Below are 24,833 nucleotides of genomic sequence, written 5' to 3' on the forward strand. Positions count from 1 at the left end.
GGCGTGTTGTTTTCATATGCAGATCTGAAATATTGTCTTATATGCAAGAGGAGGAGTGATGGGGGTTCAGGCAAAAGCCAGGCTATGGATTGCATTGCTAAATGCTCCATCAGAGTGCAATGGTCGCCTGTCCTTTTTTTAAGTGATGATGTGGGTTTAGCCTGTGCTGTATGTATGTATGGGTGGCTGACTGCCACCCACCCAGAAAGTGTATGGGAGGCTGGTTGGCTGCCAGCCTTCCTTCCATTCCTATGAGTAATGTGAGTGCTCATGAAGGGGACATGGTTGGGTCCACCCCTTTCCCGGTTATCCCCTCTAGGCCTTTTGGCTTAGATCAAGTGTAAAAAAAGAAAGGATCTTGCGACAGATCGCATCCTGAGGCACGTTTTTTTTTGTGTGAATACTTGCACTTGGGTGACTTGTGAGCACATACTGATACATACGTTCCCTATCTGGGGACCATAAATTAAATGGATTTTTGAGAAAGGGAGCTGATTTGGAAGCTTGCTTCTGTCGCCCTATGCATTGACCCGATGTGGCAGTATCTTCGGGTAGTGAACAGTGCACCACCCCATTCCAGTGTTAAACAAGAAAGATTCTCATTTAATCCTCCGTGGGTGAGAATTTGAGTTTGAGAATTGGAGACCAAAATGATGAGTTGCACTGACTGGTTTATGAACGTCTATTCATTTAGCGTTTTAATGACCATGTTTGCACACTGATTGGTGTAAAAAAATAAAATAAAACTAAATAATAATAATCTAGCACACCTGTGCAGGTTTGACATGACATGACAGGTAGCTGTCTTGTGGGTGGTGCTGAATCCTGTTAAATGACATGAGGGTCTCTTGCCTATACACAAGGGTGTGTCATTGCTGTTGCTTGACCATGCATTGGTTTCTGTGGTCAGTGAATGATAAAAACAAAATTTACCATCCATTGATGGATGGGAAATCCGCCATGAGGCATTTGTTTTTAGAAACTGCTGCTCACAACCAATGTTGCAATGGAGTGTCTCCATCTGCTGGTGGTATTGGAAAGGCATTAGTGCTATGACAGGGTCTGAAGAAGAAGAAGAAGAAGAAGACGGAAAAAAATATATATAAAAAGAAAAAGAGAGAGAGAGAGAGAGAGAGACTGACTTAGTGAGCGAGTGAGTGAGAGAGTGAGAGTGAGTGAGAGTGAATGAGTGAGTGAGTGATTGAGTGAGTGAGTGAGTGAGTGAGAACAAATGAGTTAAAGCAAGTGAGTGAGAGAGATCGAATGAATGAAAGTCTGAATGACAGAAAGAAAAAAGGATGAAGAAAGAAGCATGAAGAAAAAAAAATGTATATGGAGTTGCTGACATGAGTGCAATCTACAAAGCCGTTGAGGCTGATCCTCATGGGAGGATTATTGCACCAGGACCCTTAGCACTTTTAAAATGCCATTCAATGCCACGGGCTAGATGTAAACTGCAGATGACCATGTTGTGGTAGTTACCATGGATACCCAAGTGATGTGTGAGCTAACACATAGGCCCAACAGATTCCAAGAAGGCCAGAATCACCAGCGGCACCACCATCGATTGTCAGGTCACCCGGATTCAGCAAATACCAGAGTCCAAAATGATGCAGGTTTATACTGTTAATTTTCAGTTTATCGTTACAGTTGGTGTTATTCCATGTCGGAAGGGACGCAGCTACAGCCAGTGGGGTAACTAGAGACAGGCAGGCAGCTATGTGCAACAAAGGTAGGCGTGTTGTTTTCATATGCAGATCTGAAATATTGTCTTATATGCAAGAGGAGGAGTGATGGGGGTTCAGGCAAAAGCCAGGCTATGGATTGCATTGCTAAATGCTCCATCAGAGTGCAATGGTCGCCTGTCCTTTTTTTAAGTGATGATGTGGGTTTAGCCTGTGCTGTATGTATGTATGGGTGGCTGACTGCCACCCACCCAGAAAGTGTATGGGAGGCTGGTTGGCTGCCAGCCTTCCTTCCATTCCTATGAGTAATGTGAGTGCTCATGAAGGGGACATGGTTGGGTCCACCCCTTTCCCGGTTATCCCCTCTAGGCCTTTTGGCTTAGATCAAGTGTAAAAAAAAGAAAGGATCTTGCGACAGATCGCATCCTGAGGCACGTTTTTTTTTGTGTGAATACTTGCACTTGGGTGACTTGTGAGCACATACTGATACATACGTTCCCTATCTGGGGACCATAAATTAAATGGATTTTTGAGAAAGGGAGCTGATTTGGAAGCTTGCTTCTGTCGCCCTATGCATTGACCCGATGTGGCAGTATCTTCGGGTAGTGAACAGTGCACCACCCCATTCCAGTGTTAAACAAGAAAGATTCTCATTTAATCCTCCGTGGGTGAGAATTTGAGTTTGAGAATTGGAGACCAAAATGATGAGTTGCACTGACTGGTTTATGAACGTCTATTCATTTAGCGTTTTAATGACCATGTTTGCACACTGATTGGTGTAAAAAAATAAAATAAAACTAAATAATAATAATCTAGCACACCTGTGCAGGTTTGACATGACATGACAGGTAGCTGTCTTGTGGGTGGTGCTGAATCCTGTTAAATGACATGAGGGTCTCATGCCTATACACAAGGGTGTGTCATTGCTGTTGCTTGACCATGCATTGGTTTCTGTGGTCAGTGAATGATAAAAACAAAATTTACCATCCATTGATGGATGGGAAATCCGCCATGAGGCATTTGTTTTTAGAAACTGCTGCTCACAACCAATGTTGCAATGGAGTGTCTCCATCTGCTGGTGGTATTGGAAAGGCATTAGTGCTATGACAGGGTCTGAAGAAGAAGAAGAAGAAGACGGAAAAAAATATATATAAAAAGAAAAAGAGAGAGAGAGAGAGAGACTGACTTAGTGAGCGAGTGAGTGAGAGAGTGAGAGTGAGTGAGAGTGAATGAGTGAGTGAGTGATTGAGTGAGTGAGTGAGTGAGTGAGAACAAATGAGTTAAAGCAAGTGAGTGAGAGAGATCGAATGAATGAAAGTCTGAATGACAGAAAGAAAAAAGGATGAAGAAAGAAGCATGAAGAAAAAAAAATGTATATGGAGTTGCTGACATGAGTGCAATCTACAAAGCCGTTGAGGCTGATCCTCATGGGAGGATTATTGCACCAGGACCCTTAGCACTTTTAAAATGCCATTCAATGCCACGGGCTAGATGTAAACTGCAGATGACCATGTTGTGGTAGTTACCATGGATACCCAAGTGATGTGTGAGCTAACACATAGGCCCAACAGATTCCAAGAAGGCCAGAATCACCAGCGGCACCACCATCGATTGTCAGGTCACCCGGATTCAGCAAATACCAGAGTCCAAAATGATGCAGGTTTATACTGTTAATTTTCAGTTTATCGTTACAGTTGGTGTTATTCCATGTCGGAAGGGACGCAGCTACAGCCAGTGGGGTAACTAGAGACAGGCAGGCAGCTATGTGCAACAAAGGTAGGCGTGTTGTTTTCATATGCAGATCTGAAATATTGTCTTATATGCAAGAGGAGGAGTGATGGGGGTTCAGGCAAAAGCCAGGCTATGGATTGCATTGCTAAATGCTCAATCAGAGTGCAATGGTCGCCTGTCCTTTTTTTAAGTAATGATGTGGGTTTAGCCTGTGCTGTATGTATGTATGGGTGGCTGACTGCCACCCACCCAGAAAGTGTATGGGAGGCTGGTTGGCTGCCAGCCTTCCTTCCATTCCTATGAGTAATGTGAGTGCTCATGAAGGGGACATGGTTGGGTCCACCCCTTTCCCGGTTATCCCCTCTAGGCCTTTTGGCTTAGATCAAGTGTAAAAAAAGAAAGGATCTTGAGACAGATCGCATCCTGAGGCACGTTTTTTTTTGTGTGAATACTTGCACTTGGGTGACTTGTGAGCACATACTGATACATACGTTCCCTATCTGGGGACCATAAATTAAATGGATTTTTGAGAAAGGGAGCTGATTTGGAAGCTTGCTTCTGTCGCCCTATGCATTGACCCGATGTGGCAGTATCTTCGGGTAGTGAACAGTGCACCACCCCATTCCAGTGTTAAACAAGAAAGATTCTCATTTAATCCTCCGTGGGTGAGAATTTGAGTTTGAGAATTGGAGACCAAAATGATGAGTTGCACTGACTGGTTTATGAACGTCTATTCATTTAGCGTTTTAATGACCATGTTTGCACACTGATTGGTGTAAAAAAATAAAATAAAACTAAATAATAATAATCTAGCACACCTGTGCAGGTTTGACATGACATGACAGGTAGCTGTCTTGTGGGTGGTGCTGAATCCTGTTAAATGACATGAGGGTCTCATGCCTATACACAAGGGTGTGTCATTGCTGTTGCTTGACCATGCATTGGTTTCTGTGGTCAGTGAATGATAAAAACAAAATTTACCATCCATTGATGGATGGGAAATCCGCCATGAGGCATTTGTTTTTAGAAACTGCTGCTCACAACCAATGTTGCAATGGAGTGTCTCCATCTGCTGGTGGTATTGGAAAGGCATTAGTGCTATGACAGGGTCTGAAGAAGAAGAAGAAGAAGACGGAAAAAAATATATATAAAAAGAAAAAGAGAGAGAGAGAGAGAGAGAGACTGACTTAGTGAGCGAGTGAGTGAGAGAGTGAGAGTGAGTGAGAGTGAATGAGTGAGTGAGTGATTGAGTGAGTGAGTGAGTGAGTGAGAACAAATGAGTTAAAGCAAGTGAGTGAGAGAGATCGAATGAATGAAAGTCTGAATGACAGAAAGAAAAAAGGATGAAGAAAGAAGCATGAAGAAAAAAAAATGTATATGGAGTTGCTGACATGAGTGCAATCTACAAAGCCGTTGAGGCTGATCCTCATGGAAGGATTATTGCACCAGGACCCTTAGCACTTTTAAAATGCCATTCAATGCCACGGGCTAGATGTAAACTGCAGATGACCATGTTGTGGTAGTTACCATGGATACCCAAGTGATGTGTGAGCTAACACATAGGCCCAACAGATTCCAAGAAGGCCAGAATCACCAGCGGCACCACCATCGATTGTCAGGTCACCCGGATTCAGCAAATACCAGAGTCCAAAATGATGCAGGTTTATACTGTTAATTTTCAGTTTATCGTTACAGTTGGTGTTATTCCATGTCGGAAGGGACGCAGCTACAGCCAGTGGGGTAACTAGAGACAGGCAGGCAGCTATGTGCAACAAAGGTAGGCGTGTTGTTTTCATATGCAGATCTGAAATATTGTCTTATATGCAAGAGGAGGAGTGATGGGGGTTCAGGCAAAAGCCAGGCTATGGATTGCATTGCTAAATGCTCCATCAGAGTGCAATGGTCGCCTGTCCTTTTTTTAAGTGATGATGTGGGTTTAGCCTGTGCTGTATGTATGTATGGGTGGCTGACTGCCACCCACCCAGAAAGTGTATAGGAGGCTGGTTGGCTGCCAGCCTTCCTTCCATTCCTATGAGTAATGTGAGTGCTCATAAAGGGGACATGGTTGGGTCCACCCCTTTCCCGGTTATCCCCTCTAGGCCTTTTGGCTTAGATCAAGTGTAAAAAAAGAAAGGATCTTGCGACAGATCGCATCCTGAGGCACGTTTTTTTTTGTGTGAATACTTGCACTTGGGTGACTTGTGAGCACATACTGATACATACGTTCCCTATCTGGGGCCATAAATTAAATGGATTTTTGAGAAAGGGAGCTGATTTGGAAGCTTGCTTCTGTCGCCCTATGCATTGACCCGATGTGGCAGTATCTTCGGGTAGTGAACAGTGCACCACCCCATTCCAGTGTTAAACAAGAAAGATTCTCATTTAATCCTCCGTGGGTGAGAATTTGAGTTTGAGAATTGGAGACCAAAATGATGAGTTGCACTGACTGGTTTATGAACGTCTATTCATTTAGCGTTTTAATGACCATGTTTGCACACTGATTGGTGTAAAAAAATAAAATAAAACTAAATAATAATAATCTAGCACACCTGTGCAGGTTTGACATGACATGACAGGTAGCTGTCTTGTGGGTGGTGCTGAATCCTGTTAAATGACATGAGGGTCTCATGCCTATACACAAGGGTGTGTCATTGCTGTTGCTTGACCATGCATTGGTTTCTGTGGTCAGTGAATGATAAAAACAAAATTTACCATCCATTGATGGATGGGAAATCCGCCATGAGGCATTTGTTTTTAGAAACTGCTGCTCACAACCAATGTTGCAATGGAGTGTCTCCATCTGCTGGTGGTATTGGAAAGGCATTAGTGCTATGACAGGGTCTGAAGAAGAAGAAGAAGAAGACGGAAAAAAATATATATAAAAAGAAAAAGAGAGAGAGAGAGAGAGACTGACTTAGTGAGCGAGTGAGTGAGAGAGTGAGAGTGAGTGAGAGTGAATGAGTGAGTGAGTGATTGAGTGAGTGAGTGAGTGAGTGAGAACAAATGAGTTAAAGCAAGTGAGTGAGAGAGATCGAATGAATGAAAGTCTGAATGACAGAAAGAAAAAAGGATGAAGAAAGAAGCATGAAGAAAAAAAAATGTATATGGAGTTGCTGACATGAGTGCAATCTACAAAGCCGTTGAGGCTGATCCTCATGGGAGGATTATTGCACCAGGACCCTTAGCACTTTTAAAATGCCATTCAATGCCACGGGCTAGATGTAAACTGCAGATGACCATGTTGTGGTAGTTACCATGGATACCCAAGTGATGTGTGAGCTAACACATAGGCCCAACAGATTCCAAGAAGGCCAGAATCACCAGCGGCACCACCATCGATTGTCAGGTCACCCGGATTCAGCAAATACCAGAGTCCAAAATGATGCAGGTTTATACTGTTAATTTTCAGTTTATCGTTACAGTTGGTGTTATTCCATGTCGGAAGGGACGCAGCTACAGCCAGTGGGGTAACTAGAGACAGGCAGGCAGCTATGTGCAACAAAGGTAGGCGTGTTGTTTTCATATGCAGATCTGAAATATTGTCTTATATGCAAGAGGAGGAGTGATGGGGGTTCAGGCAAAAGCCAGGCTATGGATTGCATTGCTAAATGCTCCATCAGAGTGCAATGGTCGCCTGTCCTTTTTTTAAGTGATGATGTGGGTTTAGCCTGTGCTGTATGTATGTATGGGTGGCTGACTGCCACCCACCCAGAAAGTGTATGGGAGGCTGGTTGGCTGCCAGCCTTCCTTCCATTCCTATGAGTAATGTGAGTGCTCATGAAGGGGACATGGTTGGGTCCACCCCTTTCCCGGTTATCCCCTCTAGGCCTTTTGGCTTAGATCAAGTGTAAAAAAAGAAAGGATCTTGCGACAGATCGCATCCTGAGGCACGTTTTTTTTTTGTGTGAATACTTGCACTTGGGTGACTTGTGAGCACATACTGATACATACGTTCCCTATCTGGGGACCATAAATTAAATGGATTTTTGAGAAAGGGAGCTGATTTGGAAGCTTGCTTCTGTCGCCCTATGCATTGACCCGATGTGGCAGTATCTTCGGGTAGTGAACAGTGCACCACCCCATTCCAGTGTTAAACAAGAAAGATTCTCATTTAATCCTCCGTGGGTGAGAATTTGAGTTTGAGAATTGGAGACCAAAATGATGAGTTGCACTGACTGGTTTATGAACGTCTATTCATTTAGCGTTTTAATGACCATGTTTGCACACTGATTGGTGTAAAAAAATAAATTAAAACTAAATAATAATAATCTAGCACACCTGTGCAGGTTTGACATGACATGACAGGTAGCTGTCTTGTGGGTGGTGCTGAATCCTGTTAAATGACATGAGGGTCTCATGCCTATACACAAGGGTGTGTCATTGCTGTTGCTTGACCATGCATTGGTTTCTGTGGTCAGTGAATGATAAAAACAAAATTTACCATCCATTGATGGATGGGAAATCCGCCATGAGGCATTTGTTTTTAGAAACTGCTGCTCACAACCAATGTTGCAATGGAGTGTCTCCATCTGCTGGTGGTATTGGAAAGGCATTAGTGCTATGACAGGGTCTGAAGAAGAAGAAGAAGAAGACGGAAAAAAATATATATAAAAAGAAAAAGAGAGAGAGAGAGAGAGAGAGAGACTGACTTAGTGAGCGAGTGAGTGAGAGAGTGAGAGTGAGTGAGAGTGAATGAGTGAGTGAGTGATTGAGTGAGTGAGTGAGTGAGAACAAATGAGTTAAAGCAAGTCAGTGAGAGAGATCGAATGAATGAAAGTCTGAATGACAGAAAGAAAAAAGGATGAAGAAAGAAGCATGAAGAAAAAAAAATGTATATGGAGTTGCTGACATGAGTGCAATCTACAAAGCCGTTGAGGCTGATCCTCATGGAAGGATTATTGCACCAGGACCCTTAGCACTTTTAAAATGCCATTCAATGCCACGGGCTAGATGTAAACTGCAGATGACCATGTTGTGGTAGTTACCATGGATACCCAAGTGATGTGTGAGCTAACACATAGGCCCAACAGATTCCAAGAAGGCCAGAATCACCAGCGGCACCACCATCGATTGTCAGGTCACCCGGATTCAGCAAATACCAGAGTCCAAAATGATGCAGGTTTATACTGTTAATTTTCAGTTTATCGTTACAGTTGGTGTTATTCCATGTCGGAAGGGACGCAGCTACAGCCAGTGGGGTAACTAGAGACAGGCAGGCAGCTATGTGCAACAAAGGTAGGCGTGTTGTTTTCATATGCAGATCTGAAATATTGTCTTATATGCAAGAGGAGGAGTGATGGGGGTTCAGGCAAAAGCCAGGCTATGGATTGCATTGCTAAATGCTCCATCAGAGTGCAATGGTCGCCTGTCCTTTTTTTAAGTGATGATGTGGGTTTAGCCTGTGCTGTATGTATGTATGGGTGGCTGACTGCCACCCACCCAGAAAGTGTATAGGAGGCTGGTTGGCTGCCAGCCTTCCTTCCATTCCTATGAGTAATGTGAGTGCTCATAAAGGGGACATGGTTGGGTCCACCCCTTTCCCGGTTATCCCCTCTAGGCCTTTTGGCTTAGATCAAGTGTAAAAAAAGAAAGGATCTTGCGACAGATCGCATCCTGAGGCACGTTTTTTTTTGTGTGAATACTTGCACTTGGGTGACTTGTGAGCACATACTGATACATACGTTCCCTATCTGGGGACCATAAATTAAATGGATTTTTGAGAAAGGGAGCTGATTTGGAAGCTTGCTTCTGTCGCCCTATGCATTGACCCGATGTGGCAGTATCTTCGGGTAGTGAACAGTGCACCAAACCATTCCAGTGTTAAACAAGAAAGATTCTCATTTAATCCTCCGTGGGTGAGAATTTGAGTTTGAGAATTGGAGACCAAAATGATGAGTTGCACTGACTGGTTTATGAACGTCTATTCATTTAGCGTTTTAATGACCATGTTTGCACACTGATTGGTGTAAAAAAATAAAATAAAACTAAATAATAATAATCTAGCACACCTGTGCAGGTTTGACATGACATGACAGGTAGCTGTCTTGTGGGTGGTGCTGAATCCTGTTAAATGACATGAGGGTCTCATGCCTATACACAAGGGTGTGTCATTGCTGTTGCTTGACCATGCATTGGTTTCTGTGGTCAGTGAATGATAAAAACAAAATTTACCATCCATTGATGGATGGGAAATCCGCCATGAGGCATTTGTTTTTAGAAACTGCTGCTCACAACCAATGTTGCAATGGAGTGTCTCCATCTGCTGGTGGTATTGGAAAGGCATTAGTGCTATGACAGGGTCTGAAGAAGAAGAAGAAGAAGACGGAAAAAAATATATATAAAAAGAAAAAGAGAGAGAGAGAGAGAGACTGACTTAGTGAGCGAGTGAGTGAGAGAGTGAGAGTGAGTGAGAGTGAATGAGTGAGTGAGTGAGTGAGTGAGTGAGAACAAATGAGTTAAAGCAAGTGAGTGAGAGAGATCGAATGAATGAAAGTCTGAATGACAGAAAGAAAAAAGGATGAAGAAAGAAGCATGAAGAAAAAAAAATGTATATGGAGTTGCTGACATGAGTGCAATCTACAAAGCCGTTGAGGCTGATCCTCATGGGAGGATTATTGCACCAGGACCCTTAGCACTTTTAAAATGCCATTCAATGCCACGGGCTAGATGTAAACTGCAGATGACCATGTTGTGGTAGTTACCATGGATACCCAAGTGATGTGTGAGCTAACACATAGGCCCAACAGATTCCAAGAAGGCCAGAATCACCAGCGGCACCACCATCGATTGTCAGGTCACCCGGATTCAGCAAATACCAGAGTCCAAAATGATGCAGGTTTATACTGTTAATTTTCAGTTTATCGTTACAGTTGGTGTTATTCCATGTCGGAAGGGACGCAGCTACAGCCAGTGGGGTAACTAGAGACAGGCAGGCAGCTATGTGCAACAAAGGTAGGCGTGTTGTTTTCATATGCAGATCTGAAATATTGTCTTATATGCAAGAGGAGGAGTGATGGGGGTTCAGGCAAAAGCCAGGCTATGGATTGCATTGCTAAATGCTCCATCAGAGTGCAATGGTCGCCTGTCCTTTTTTTAAGTGATGATGTGGGTTTAGCCTGTGCTGTATGTATGTATGGGTGGCTGACTGCCACCCACCCAGAAAGTGTATGGGAGGCTGGTTGGCTGCCAGCCTTCCTTCAATTCCTATGAGTAATGTGAGTGCTCATGAAGGGGACATGGTTGGGTCCACCCCTTTCCCGGTTATCCCCTCTAGGCCTTTTGGCTTAGATCAAGTGTAAAAAAAAGAAAGGATCTTGCGACAGATCGCATCCTGAGGCACGTTTTTTTTTGTGTGAATACTTGCACTTGGGTGACTTGTGAGCACATACTGATACATACGTTCCCTATCTGGGGACCATAAATTAAATGGATTTTTGAGAAAGGGAGCTGATTTGGAAGCTTGCTTCTGTCGCCCTATGCATTGACCCGATGTGGCAGTATCTTCGGGTAGTGAACAGTGCACCACCCCATTCCAGTGTTAAACAAGAAAGATTCTCATTTAATCCTCCGTGGGTGAGAATTTGAGTTTGAGAATTGGAGACCAAAATGATGAGTTGCACTGACTGGTTTATGAACGTCTATTCATTTAGCGTTTTAATGACCATGTTTGCACACTGATTGGTGTAAAAAAATAAAATAAAACTAAATAATAATAATCTAGCACACCTGTGCAGGTTTGACATGACATGACAGGTAGCTGTCTTGTGGGTGGTGCTGAATCCTGTTAAATGACATGAGGGTCTCATGCCTATACACAAGGGTGTGTCATTGCTGTTGCTTGACCATGCATTGGTTTCTGTGGTCAGTGAATGATAAAAACAAAATTTACCATCCATTGATGGATGGGAAATCCGCCATGAGGCATTTGTTTTTAGAAACTGCTGCTCACAACCAATGTTGCAATGGAGTGTCTCCATCTGCTGGTGGTATTGGAAAGGCATTAGTGCTATGACAGGGTCTGAAGAAGAAGAAGAAGAAGACGGAAAAAAATATATATAAAAAGAAAAAGAGAGAGAGAGAGAGAGACTGACTTAGTGAGCGAGTGAGTGAGAGAGTGAGAGTGAGTGAGAGTGAATGAGTGAGTGAGTGATTGAGTGAGTGAGTGAGTGAGAACAAATGAGTTAAAGCAAGTGAGTGAGAGAGATCGAATGAATGAAAGTCTGAATGACAGAAAGAAAAAAGGATGAAGAAAGAAGCATGAAGAAAAAAAAATGTATATGGAGTTGCTGACATGAGTGCAATCTACAAAGCCGTTGAGGCTGATCCTCATGGGAGGATTATTGCACCAGGACCCTTAGCACTTTTAAAATGACATTCAATGCCACGGGCTAGATGTAAACTGCAGATGACCATGTTGTGGTAGTTACCATGGATACCCAAGTGATGTGTGAGCTAACACATAGGCCCAACAGATTCCAAGAAGGCCAGAATCACCAGCGGCACCACCATCGATTGTCAGGTCACCCGGATTCAGCAAATACCAGAGTCCAAAATGATGCAGGTTTATACTGTTAATTTTCAGTTTATCGTTACAGTTGGTGTTATTCCATGTCGGAAGGGACGCAGCTACAGCCAGTGGGGTAACTAGAGACAGGCAGGCAGCTATGTGCAACAAAGGTAGGCGTGTTGTTTTCATATGCAGATCTGAAATATTGTCTTATATGCAAGAGGAGGAGTGATGGGGGTTCAGGCAAAAGCCAGGCTATGGATTGCATTGCTAAATGCTCCATCAGAGTGCAATGGTCGCCTGTCCTTTTTTTAAGTGATGATGTGGGTTTAGCCTGTGCTGTATGTATGTATGGGTGGCTGACTGCCACCCACCCAGAAAGTGTATGGGAGGCTGGTTGGCTGCCAGCCTTCCTTCCATTCCTATGAGTAATGTGAGTGCTCATGAAGGGGACATGGTTGGGTCCACCCCTTTCCCGGTTATCCCCTCTAGGCCTTTTGGCTTAGATCAAGTGTAAAAAAAGAAAGGATCTTGCGACAGATCGCATCCTGAGGCACGTTTTTTTTGGTGTGAATACTTGCACTTGGGTGACTTGTGAGCACATACTGATACATACGTTCCCTATCTGGGGACCATAAATTAAATGGATTTTTGAGAAAGGGAGCTGATTTGGAAGCTTGCTTCTGTCGCCCTATGCATTGACCCGATGTGGCAGTATCTTCGGGTAGTGAACAGTGCACCACCCCATTCCAGTGTTAAACAAGAAAGATTCTCATTTAATCCTCCGTGGGTGAGAATTTGAGTTTGAGAATTGGAGACCAAAATGATGAGTTGCACTGACTGGTTTATGAACGTCTATTCATTTAGCGTTTTAATGACCATGTTTGCACACTGATTGGTGTAAAAAAATAAAATAAAACTAAATAATAATAATCTAGCACACCTGTGCAGGTTTGACATGACATGACAGGTAGCTGTCTTGTGGGTGGTGCTGAATCCTGTTAAATGACATGAGGGTCTCATGCCTATACACAAGGGTGTGTCATTGCTGTTGCTTGACCATGCATTGGTTTCTGTGGTCAGTGAATGATAAAAACAAAATTTACCATCCATTGATGGATGGGAAATCCGCCATGAGGCATTTGTTTTTAGAAACTGCTGCTCACAACCAATGTTGCAATGGAGTGTCTCCATCTGCTGGTGGTATTGGAAAGGCATTAGTGCTATGACAGGGTCTGAAGAAGAAGAAGAAGAAGACGGAAAAAAATATATATAAAAAGAAAAAGAGAGAGAGAGAGAGAGAGACTGACTTAGTGAGCGAGTGAGTGAGAGAGTGAGAGTGAGTGAGAGTGAATGAGTGAGTGAGTGATTGAGTGAGTGAGTGAGTGAGTGAGAACAAATGAGTTAAAGCAAGTGAGTGAGAGAGATCGAATGAATGAAAGTCTGAATGACAGAAAGAAAAAAGGATGAAGAAAGAAGCATGAAGAAAAAAAAATGTATATGGAGTTGCTGACATGAGTGCAATCTACAAAGCCGTTGAGGCTGATCCTCATGGGAGGATTATTGCACCAGGACCCTTAGCACTTTTAAAATGCCATTCAATGCCACGGGCTAGATGTAAACTGCAGATGACCATGTTGTGGTAGTTACCATGGATACGCAAGTGATGTGTGAGCTAACACATAGGCCCAACAGATTCCAAGAAGGCCAGAATCACCAGCGGCACCACCATCGATTGTCAGGTCACCCGGATTCAGCAAATACCAGAGTCCAAAATGATGCAGGTTTATACTGTTAATTTTCAGTTTATCGTTACAGTTGGTGTTATTCCATGTCAGAAGGGACGCAGCTACAGCCAGTGGGGTAACTAGAGACAGGCAGGCAGCTATGTGCAACAAAGGTAGGCGTGTTGTTTTCATATGCAGATCTGAAATATTGTCTTATATGCAAGAGGAGGAGTGATGGGGGTTCAGGCAAAAGCCAGGCTATGGATTGCATTGCTAAATGCTCCATCAGAGTGCAATGGTCGCCTGTCCTTTTTTTAAGTGATGATGTGGGTTTAGCCTGTGCTGTATGTATGTATGGGTGGCTGACTGCCACCCACCCAGAAAGTGTATGGGAGGCTGGTTGGCTGCCAGCCTTCCTTCCATTCCTATGAGTAATGTGAGTGCTCATGAAGGGGACATGGTTGGGTCCACCCCTTTCCCGGTTATCCCCTCTAGGCCTTTTGGCTTAGATCAAGTGTAAAAAAAGAAAGGATCTTGCGACAGATCGCATCCTGAGGCACGTTTTTTTTGGTGTGAATACTTGCACTTGGGTGACTTGTGAGCACATACTGATACATACGTTCTCTATCTGGGGACCATAAATTAAATGGAATTTTGAGAAAGGGAGCTGATTTGGAAGCTTGCTTCTGTCGCCCTATGCATTGACCCGATGTGGCAGTATCTTCGGGTAGTGAACAGTGCACCACCCCATTCCAGTGTTAAACAAGAAAGATTCTCATTTAATCCTCCGTGGGTGAGAATTTGAGTTTGAGAATTGGAGACCAAAATGATGAGTTGCACTGACTGGTTTATGAACGTCTATTCATTTAGCGTTTTAATGACCATGTTTGCACACTGATTGGTGTAAAAAAATAAAATAAAACTAAATAATAATAATCTAGCACACCTGTGCAGGTTTGACATGACATGACAGGTAGCTGTCTTGTGGGTGGTGCTGAATCCTGTTAAATGACATGAGGGTCTCATGCCTATACACAAGGGTGTGTCATTGCTGTTGCTTGACCATGCATTGGTTTCTGTGGTCAGTGAATGATAAAAACAAAATTTACCATCCATTGATGGATGGGAAATCCGCCATGAGGCATTTGTTTTTAGAAACTGCTGCTCACAACCAATGTTGCAATGGAGTGTCTCCATCTGCTGGTGGTATTGGAAAGGCATTAGTGCTATGACAGGGTCTGAAGAAGAAGAAGACGGAAAAAAATATATATAAAAAGAAAAAGAGAGAGAGAGAGAGAGACTGACTTAGTGAGCGAGTGAGTGAGAGAGTGAGAGTGAGTGAGAGTGAATGAGTGAGTGAGTGATTGAGTGAGTGAGTGAGTGAGTGAGAACAAATGAGTTAAAGCAAGTGAGTGAGAGAGATCGAATGAATGAAAGTCTGAATGACAGAAAGAAAAAAGGATGAAGAAAGAAGCATGAAGAAAAAAAAATGTATATGGAGTTGCTGACATGAGTGCAATCTACAAAGCCGTTGAGGCTGATCCTCATGGGAGGATTATTGCACCAGGACCCTTAGCACTTTTAAAATGCCATTCAATGCCACGGGCTAGATGTAAACTGCAGATGACCATGTTGTGGTAGTTACCATGGATACCCAAGTGATGTGTGAGCTAACACATAGGCCCAACAGATTCCAAGAAGGCCAGAATCACCAGCGGCACCACCATCGATTGTCAGGTCACCCGGATTCAGCAAATAGCAGAGTCCAAAATGATGCAGGTTTATACTGTTAATTTTCAGTTTATCGTTACAGTTGGTGTTATTCCATGTCGGAAGGGACGCAGCTACAGCCAGTGGGGTAACTAGAGACAGGCAGGCAGCTATGTGCAACAAAGGTAGGCGTGTTGTTTTCATATGCAGATCTGAAATATTGTCTTATATGCAAGAGGAGGAGTGATGGGGGTTCAGGCAAAAGCCAGGCTATGGATTGCATTGCTAAATGCTCCATCAGAGTGCAATGGTCGCCTGTCCTTTTTTTAAGTGATGATGTGGGTTTAGCCTGTGCTTTTTTGTATGTATGGGTGGCTGACTGCCACCCACCCAGAAAGTGTATGGGAGGCTGGTTGGCTGCCAGCCTTCCTTCCATTCCTATGAGTAATGTGAGTGCTCATGAAGGGGACATGGTTGGGTCCACCCCTTTCCCGGTTATCCCCTCTAGGCCTTTTGGCTTAGATCAAGTGTAAAAAAAGAAAGGATCTTGCGACAGATCGCATCCTGAGGCACGTTTTTTTTTTTGTGTGAATACTTGCACTTGGGTGACTTGTGAGCACATACTGATACATACGTTCCCTATCTGGGGACCATAAATTAAATGGATTTTTGAGAAAGGGAGCTGATTTGGAAGCTTGCTTCTGTCGCCCTATGCATTGACCCGATGTGGCAGTATCTTCGGGTAGTGAACAGTGCACCACCCCATTCCAGTGTTAAACAAGAAAGATTCTCATTTAATCCTCCGTGGGTGAGAATTTGAGTTTGAGAATTGGAGACCAAAATGATGAGTTGCACTGACTGGTTTATGAACGTCTATTCATTTAGCGTTTTAATGACCATGTTTGCACACTGATTGGTGTAAAAAAATAAAATAAAACTAAATAATAATAATCTAGCACACCTGTGCAGGTTTGACATGACATGACAGGTAGCTGTCTTGTGGGTGGTGCTGAATCCTGTTAAATGACATGAGGGTCTCATGCCTATACACAAGGGTGTGTCATTGCTGTTGCTTGACCATGCATTGGTTTCTGTGGTCAGTGAATGATAAAAACAAAATTTACCATCCATTGATGGATGGGAAATCCGCCATGAGGCATTTGTTTTTAGAAACTGCTGCTCACAACCAATGTTGCAATGGAGTGTCTCCATCTGCTGGTGGTATTGGAAAGGCATTAGTGCTATGACAGGGTCTGAAGAAGAAGAAGAAGAAGACGGAAAAAAATATATATAAAAAGAAAAAGAGAGAGAGAGAGAGACTGACTTAGTGAGCGAGTGAGTGAGAGAGTGAGAGTGAGTGAGAGTGAATGAGTGAGTGAGTGATTGAGTGAGTGAGTGAGTGAGAACAAATGAGTTAAAGCAAGTGAGTGAGAGAGATCGAATGAATGAAAGTCTGAATGACAGAAAGAAAAAAGGATGAAGAAAGAAGCATGAAGAAAAAAAAATGTATATGGAGTTGCTGACATGAGTGCAATCTACAAAGCCGTTGAGGCTGATCCTCATGGGAGGATTATTGCACCAGGACCCTTAGCACTTTTAAAATGCCATTCAATGCCACGGGCTAGATGTAAACTGCAGATGACCATGTTGTGGTAGTTACCATGGATACCCAAGTGATGTGTGAGCTAACACATAGGCCCAACAGATTCCAAGAAGGCCAGAATCACCAGCGGCACCACCATCGATTGTCAGGTCACCCGGATTCAGCAAATACCAGAGTCCAAAATGATGCAGGTTTATACTGTTAATTTTCAGTTTATCGTTACAGTTGGTGTTATTCCATGTCGGAAGGGACGCAGCTACAGCCAGTGGGGTAACTAGAGACAGGCAGGCAGCTATGTGCAACAAAGGTAGGCGTGTTGTTTTCATATGCAGATCTGAAATATTGTCTTATATGCAAGAGGAGGAGTGATGGGGGTTCAGGCAAAAGCCAGGCTATGGATTGCATTGCTAAATGCTCCATCAGAGTGCAATGGTCGCCTGTCCTTTTTTTAAGTGATGATGTGGGTTTAGCCTGTGCTGTATGTATGTATGGGTGGCTGACTGCCACCCACCCAGAAAGTGTATGGGAGGCTGGTTGGCTGCCAGCCTTCCTTCCATTCCTATGAGTAATGTGAGTGCTCATGAAGGGGACATGGTTGGGTCCACCCCTTTCCCGGTTATCCCCTCTAGGCCTTTTGGCTTAGATCAAGTGTAAAAAAAGAAAGGATCTTGCGACAGATCGCATCCTGAGGCACGTTTTTTTTTTTTGTGTGAATACTTGCACTTGGGTGACTTGTGAGCACATACTGATACATACGTTCCCTATCTGGGGACCATAAATTAAATGGATTTTTGAGAAAGGGAGCTGATTTGGAAGCTTGCTTCTGTCGCCCTATGCATTGACCCGATGTGGCAGTATCTTCGGGTAGTGAACAGTGCACCACCCCATTCCAGTGTTAAACAAGAAAGATTCTCATTTAATCCTCCGTGGGTGAGAATTTGAGTTTGAGAATTGGAGACCAAAATGATGAGTTGCACTGACTGGTTTATGAACGTCTATTCATTTAGCGTTTTAATGACCATGTTTGCACACTGATTGGTGTAAAAAAATAAAATAAAACTAAATAATAATAATCTAGCACACCTGTGCAGGTTTGACATGACATGACAGGTAGCTGTCTTGTGGGTGGTGCTGAATCCTGTTAAATGACATGAGGGTCTCATGCCTATACACAAGGGTGTGTCATTGCTGTTGCTTGACCATGCATTGGTTTCTGTGGTCAGTGAATGATAAAAACAAAATTTACCATCCATTGATGGATGGGAAATCCGCCATGAGGCATTTGTTTTTAGAAACTGCTGCTCACAACCAATGTTGCAATGGAGTGTCTCCATCTGCTGGTGGTATTGGAAAGGCATTAGTGCTATGACAGGGTCTGAAGAAGAAGAAGAAGAAGAAGAAGACGGAAAAAAATATATATAAAAAGAAAAAGAGAGAGAGAGAGAGAGACTGACTTAGTGAGCGAGTGAGTGAGAGAGTGAGAGTGAGTGAGAGTGAATGAGTGAGTGAGTGAGTGATTGAGTGAGTGAGTGAGTGAGTGAGAACAAATGAGTTAAAGCAAGTGAGTGAGAGAGATCGAATGAATGAAAGTCTGAATGACAGAAAGAAAAAAGGATGAAGAAAGAAGCATGAAGAAAAAAAAATGTATATGGAGTTGCTAACATGAGTGCAATCTACAAAGCCGTTGAGGCTGATCCTCATGGGAGGATTATTGCACCAGGACCCTTAGCACTTTTAAAATGCCATTCAATGCCACGGGCTAGATGTAAACTGCAGATGACCATGTTGTGGTAGTTACCATGGATACCCAAGTGATGTGTGAGCTAACACATAGGCCCAACAGATTCCAAGAAGGCCAGAATCACCAGCGGCACCACCATCGATTGTCAGGTCACCCGGATTCAGCAAATACCAGAGTCCAAAATGATGCAGGTTTATACTGTTAATTTTCAGTTTATCGTTACAGTTGGTGTTATTCCATGTCGGAAGGGACGCAGCTACAGCCAGTGGGGTAACTAGAGACAGGCAGGCAGCTATGTGCAACAAAGGTAGGCGTGTTGTTTTCATATGCAGATCTGAAATATTGTCTTATATGCAAGAGGAGGAGTGATGGGGGTTCAGGCAAAAGCCAGGCTATGGATTGCATTGCTAAATGCTCCATCAGAGTGCAATGGTCGCCTGTCCTTTTTTTAAGTGATGATGTGGGTTTAGCCTGTGCTGTATGTATGTATGGGTGGCTGACTGCCACCCACCCAGAAAGTGTATGGGAGGCTGGTTGGCTGCCAGCCTTCCTTCCATTCCTATGAGTAATGTGAGTGCTCATGAAGGGGACATGGTTGGGTCCACCCCTTTCCCGGTTATCCCCTCTAGGCCTTTTGGCTTAGATCAAGTGTAAAAAAAGAAAGGATCTTGCGACAGATCGCATCCTGAGGCACGTTTTTTTTTGTGTGAATACTTGCACTTGGGTGACTTGTGAGCACATACTGATACATACGTTCCCTATCTGGGGACCATAAATTAAATGGATTTTTGAGAAAGGGAGCTGATTTGGAAGCTTGCTTCTGTCGCCCTATGCATTGACCCGATGTGGCAGTATCTTCGGGTAGTGAACAGTGCACCACCCCATTCCAGTGTTAAACAAGAAAGATTCTCATTTAATCCTCCGTGGGTGAGAATTTGAGTTTGAGAATTGGAGACCAAAATGATGAGTTGCACTGACTGGTTTATGAACGTCTATTCATTTAGCGTTTTAATGACCATGTTTGCACACTGATTGGTGTAAAAAAATAAAATAAAACTAAATAATAATAATCTAGCACACCTGTGCAGGTTTGACATGACATGACAGGTAGCTGTCTTGTGGGTGGTGCTGAATCCTGTTAAATGACATGAGGGTCTCATGCCTATACACAAGGGTGTGTCATTGCTGTTGCTTGACCATGCATTGGTTTCTGTGGTCAGTGAATGATAAAAACAAAATTTACCATCCATTGATGGATGGGAAATCCGCCATGAGGCATTTGTTTTTAGAAACTGCTGCTCACAACCAATGTTGCAATGGAGTGTCTCCATCTGCTGGTGGTATTGGAAAGGCATTAGTGCTATGACAGGGTCTGAAGAAGAAGAAGAAGAAGAAGACGGAAAAAAATATATATAAAAAGAAAAAGAGAGAGAGAGAGAGAGACTGACTTAGTGAGCGAGTGAGTGAGAGAGTGAGAGTGAGTGAGAGTGAATGAGTGAGTGAGTGATTGAGTGAGTGAGTGAGTGAGTGAGAACAAATGAGTTAAAGCAAGTGAGTGAGAGAGATCGAATGAATGAAAGTCTGAATGACAGAAAGAAAAAAGGATGAAGAAAGAAGCATGAAGAAAAAAAAATGTATATGGAGTTGCTGACATGAGTGCAATCTACAAAGCCGTTGAGGCTGATCCTCATGGGAGGATTATTGCACCAGGACCCTTAGCACTTTTAAAATGCCATTCAATGCCACGGGCTAGATGTAAACTGCAGATGACCATGTTGTGGTAGTTACCATGGATACCCAAGTGATGTGTGAGCTAACACATAGGCCCAACAGATTCCAAGAAGGCCAGAATCACCAGCGGCACCACCATCGATTGTCAGGTCACCCGGATTCAGCAAATACCAGAGTCCAAAATGATGCAGGTTTATACTGTTAATTTTCAGTTTATCGTTACAGTTGGTGTTATTCCATGTCGGAAGGGACGCAGCTACAGCCAGTGGGGTAACTAGAGACAGGCAGGCAGCTATGTGCAACAAAGGTAGGCGTGTTGTTTTCATATGCAGATCTGAAATATTGTCTTATATGCAAGAGGAGGAGTGATGGGGGTTCAGGCAAAAGCCAGGCTATGGATTGCATTGCTAAATGCTCCATCAGAGTGCAATGGTCGCCTGTCCTTTTTTTAAGTGATGATGTGGGTTTAGCCTGTGCTGTATGTATGTATGGGTGGCTGACTGCCACCCACCCAGAAAGTGTATGGGAGGCTGGTTGGCTGCCAGCCTTCCTTCCATTCCTATGAGTAATGTGAGTGCTCATGAAGGGGACATGGTTGGGTCCACCCCTTTCCCGGTTATCCCCTCTAGGCCTTTTGGCTTAGATCAAGTGTAAAAAAAAGAAAGGATCTTGCGACAGATCGCATCCTGAGGCACGTTTTTTTTTGTGTGAATACTTGCACTTGGGTGACTTGTGAGCACATACTGATACATACGTTCCCTATCTGGGGACCATAAATTAAATGGATTTTTGAGAAAGGGAGCTGATTTGGAAGCTTGCTTCTGTCGCCCTATGCATTGACCCGATGTGGCAGTATCTTCGGGTAGTGAACAGTGCACCACCCCATTCCAGTGTTAAACAAGAAAGATTCTCATTTAATCCTCCGTGGGTGAGAACTTGAGTTTGAGAATTGGAGACCAAAATGATGAGTTGCACTGACTGGTTTATGAACGTCTATTCATTTAGCGTTTTAATGACCATGTTTGCACACTGATTGGTGTAAAAAAATAAAATAAAACTAAATAATAATAATCTAGCACACCTGTGCAGGTTTGACATGACATGACAGGTAGCTGTCTTGTGGGTGGTGCTGAATCCTGTTAAATGACATGAGGGTCTCATGCCTATACACAAGGGTGTGTCATTGCTGTTGCTTGACCATGCATTGGTTTCTGTGGTCAGTGAATGATAAAAACAAAATTTACCATCCATTGATGGATGGGAAATCCGCCATGAGGCATTTGTTTTTAGAAACTGCTGCTCACAACCAATGTTGCAATGGAGTGTCTCCATCTGCTGGTGGTATTGGAAAGGCATTAGTGCTATGACAGGGTCTGAAGAAGAAGAAGAAGAAGACGGAAAAAAATATATATAAAAAGAAAAAGAGAGAGAGAGAGAGAGACTGACTTAGTGAGCGAGTGAGTGAGAGAGTGAGAGTGAGTGAGAGTGAATGAGTGAGTGAGTGATTGAGTGAGTGAGTGAGTGAGTGAGAACAAATGAGTTAAAGCAAGTGAGTGAGAGAGATCGAATGAATGAAAGTCTGAATGACAGAAAGAAAAAAGGATGAAGAAAGAAGCATGAAGAAAAAAAAATGTATATGGAGTTGCTGACATGAGTGCAATCTACAAAGCCGTTGAGGCTGATCCTCATGGGAGGATTATTGCACCAGGACCCTTAGCACTTTTAAAATGCCATTCAATGCCACGGGCTAGATGTAAACTGCAGATGACCATGTTGTGGTAGTTACCATGGATACCCAAGTGATGTGTGAGCTAACACATAGGCCCAACAGATTCCAAGAAGGCCAGAATCACCAGCGGCACCACCATCGATTGTCAGGTCACCCGGATTCAGCAAATACCAGAGTCCAAAATGATGCAGGTTTATACTGTTAATTTTCAGTTTATTGTTACAGTTGGTGTTATTCCATGTCGGAAGGGACGCAGCTACAGCCAGTGGGGTAACTAGAGACAGGCAGGCAGCTATGTGCAACAAAGGTAGGCGTGTTGTTTTCATATGCAGATCTGAAATATTGTCTTATATGCAAGAGGAGGAGTGATGGGGGTTCAGGCAAAAGCCAGGCTATGGATTGCATTGCTAAATGCTCCATCAGAGTGCAATGGTCGCCTGTCCTTTTTTTAAGTGATGATGTGGGTTTAGCCTGTGCTGTATGTATGTATGGGTGGCTGACTGCCACCCACCCAGAAAGTGTATGGGAGGCTGGTTGGCTGCCAGCCTTCCTTCCATTCCTATGAGTAATGTGAGTGCTCATGAAGGGGACATGGTTGGGTCCACCCCTTTCCCAGTTATCCCCTCTAGGCCTTGTGGCTTGGATCAAGTGTAAAAAAAGAAAGGATTTTGCGACAGATCGCATCCTGAGGCACGTTTTTTTTTGTGTGAATACTTGCACTTGGGTGACTTGTGAGCACATACTGATACATTTGTTCCCTATCTGGGGACCATAAATTAAATGGATTTTTGAGAAAGGGAGCTGATTTGGAAGCTTGCTTCTGTCGCCCTATGCATTGACCCGATGTGGCAGTATCTTCGGGTAGTGAACAGTGCACCACCCCATTCCAGTGTTAAACAAGAAAGATTCTCATTTAATCCTCCGTGGGTGAGAATTTGAGTTTGAGAATTGGAGACCAAAATGATGAGTTGCACTGACTGGTTTATGAACGTCTATTCATTTAGCGTTTTAATGACCATGTTTGCACACTGATTGGTGTAAAAAAATAAATTAAAACTAAATAATAATAATCTAGCACACCTGTGCAGGTTTGACATGACATGACAGGTAGCTGTCTTGTGGGTGGTGCTGAATCCTGTTAAATGACATGAGGGTCTCATGCCTATACACAAGGGTGTGTCATTGCTGTTGCTTGACCATGCATTGGTTTCTGTGGTCAGTGAATGATAAAAACAAAATTTACCATCCATTGATGGATGGGAAATCCGCCATGAGGCATTTGTTTTTAGAAACTGCTGCTCACAACCAATGTTGCAATGGAGTGTCTCCATCTGCTGGTGGTATTGGAAAGGCATTAGTGCTATGACAGGGTCTGAAGAAGAAGAAGAAGAAGACGGAAAAAAATATATATAAAAAGAAAAAGAGAGAGAGAGAGAGAGACTGACTTAGTGAGCGAGTGAGTGAGAGAGTGAGAGTGAGTGAGAGTGAATGAGTGAGTGAGTGATTGAGTGAGTGAGTGAGTGAGTGAGAACAAATGAGTTAAAGCAAGTGAGTGAGAGAGATCGAATGAATTAAAGTCTGAATGACAGAAAGAAAAAAGGATGAAGAAAGAAGCATGAAGAAAAAAAAATGTATATGGAGTTGCTGACATGAGTGCAATCTACAAAGCCGTTGAGGCTGATCCTCATGGGAGGATTATTGCACCAGGACCCTTAGCACTTTTAAAATGCCATTCAATGCCACGGGCTAGATGTAAACTGCAGATGACCATGTTGTGGTAGTTACCATGGATACCCAAGTGATGTGTGAGCTAACACATAGGCCCAACAGATTCCAAGAAGGCCAGAATCACCAGCGGCACCACCATCGATTGTCAGGTCACCCGGATTCAGCAAATACCAGAGTCCAAAATGATGCAGGTTTATCGTTACAGTTGGTGTTATTCCATGTCGGAAGGGACGCAGCTACAGCCAGTGGGGTAACTAGAGACAGGCAGGCAGCTATGTGCAACAAAGGTAGGCGTGTTGTTTTCATATGCAGATCTGAAATATTGTCTTATATGCAAGAGGAGGAGTGATGGGGGTTCAGGCAAAAGCCAGGCTATGGATTGCATTGCTAAATGCTCCATCAGAGTGCAATGGTCGCCTGTCCTTTTTTTAAGTGATGATGTGGGTTTAGCCTGTGCTGTATGTATGTATGGGTGGCTGACTGCCACCCACCCAGAAAGTGTATAGGAGGCTGGTTGGCTGCCAGCCTTCCTTCCATTCCTATGAGTAATGTGAGTGCTCATGAAGGGGACATGGTTGGGTCCACCCCTTTCCCGGTTATCCCCTCTAGGCCTTTTGGCTTAGATCAAGTGTAAAAAAAAGAAAGGATCTTGCGACAGATCGCATCCTGAGGCACGTTTTTTTTTTGTGTGAATACTTGCACTTGGGTGACTTGTGAGCACATACTGATACATACGTTCCCTATCTGGGGACCATAAATTAAATGGATTTTTGAGAAAGGGAGCTGATTTGGAAGCTTGCTTCTGTCGCCCTATGCATTGACCCGATGTGGCAGTATCTTCGGGTAGTGAACAGTGCACCACCCCATTCCAGTGTTAAACAAGAAAGATTCTCATTTAATCCTCCGTGGGTGAGAATTTGAGTTTGAGAATTGGAGACCAAA

General features: G+C 43.5%; 15 pseudogenes; all 15 read left to right on the forward strand.

Annotated features, from left to right (window-relative positions):
• The first annotated feature begins 308 nt into the window (after positions 1 to 308).
• LOC130286688 (U2 spliceosomal RNA) lies at positions 309 to 572 on the forward strand (annotated as a pseudogene).
• A 1,471-nt stretch (positions 573 to 2,043) lies between these two features.
• LOC130288566 (U2 spliceosomal RNA) lies at positions 2,044 to 2,308 on the forward strand (annotated as a pseudogene).
• Positions 2,309 to 3,772: 1,464 nt separating this feature from the next.
• LOC130287759 (U2 spliceosomal RNA) lies at positions 3,773 to 4,036 on the forward strand (annotated as a pseudogene).
• A 1,468-nt stretch (positions 4,037 to 5,504) lies between these two features.
• LOC130289429 (U2 spliceosomal RNA) lies at positions 5,505 to 5,767 on the forward strand (annotated as a pseudogene).
• A 1,464-nt stretch (positions 5,768 to 7,231) lies between these two features.
• LOC130288029 (U2 spliceosomal RNA) lies at positions 7,232 to 7,496 on the forward strand (annotated as a pseudogene).
• A 1,466-nt stretch (positions 7,497 to 8,962) lies between these two features.
• LOC130288407 (U2 spliceosomal RNA) lies at positions 8,963 to 9,226 on the forward strand (annotated as a pseudogene).
• A 1,452-nt stretch (positions 9,227 to 10,678) lies between these two features.
• On the forward strand, positions 10,679 to 10,943 carry LOC130288567 (U2 spliceosomal RNA; annotated as a pseudogene).
• Positions 10,944 to 12,403: 1,460 nt separating this feature from the next.
• Positions 12,404 to 12,667, forward strand: LOC130290018 (U2 spliceosomal RNA; annotated as a pseudogene).
• A 1,466-nt stretch (positions 12,668 to 14,133) lies between these two features.
• LOC130289630 (U2 spliceosomal RNA) lies at positions 14,134 to 14,397 on the forward strand (annotated as a pseudogene).
• A 1,459-nt stretch (positions 14,398 to 15,856) lies between these two features.
• Positions 15,857 to 16,122, forward strand: LOC130288321 (U2 spliceosomal RNA; annotated as a pseudogene).
• Positions 16,123 to 17,580: 1,458 nt separating this feature from the next.
• LOC130288448 (U2 spliceosomal RNA) lies at positions 17,581 to 17,847 on the forward strand (annotated as a pseudogene).
• Positions 17,848 to 19,321: 1,474 nt separating this feature from the next.
• LOC130286689 (U2 spliceosomal RNA) lies at positions 19,322 to 19,585 on the forward strand (annotated as a pseudogene).
• A 1,467-nt stretch (positions 19,586 to 21,052) lies between these two features.
• LOC130288568 (U2 spliceosomal RNA) lies at positions 21,053 to 21,317 on the forward strand (annotated as a pseudogene).
• Positions 21,318 to 22,781: 1,464 nt separating this feature from the next.
• LOC130289623 (U2 spliceosomal RNA) lies at positions 22,782 to 23,045 on the forward strand (annotated as a pseudogene).
• A 1,444-nt stretch (positions 23,046 to 24,489) lies between these two features.
• On the forward strand, positions 24,490 to 24,755 carry LOC130288646 (U2 spliceosomal RNA; annotated as a pseudogene).
• Positions 24,756 to 24,833: the final 78 nt, after the last annotated feature.

The sequence above is a fragment of the Hyla sarda genome, chromosome 8 (genome assembly GCF_029499605.1).
Source record: "Hyla sarda isolate aHylSar1 chromosome 8, aHylSar1.hap1, whole genome shotgun sequence".
In the NCBI taxonomy this organism is placed as follows: Eukaryota; Metazoa; Chordata; class Amphibia; order Anura; family Hylidae; genus Hyla; species Hyla sarda.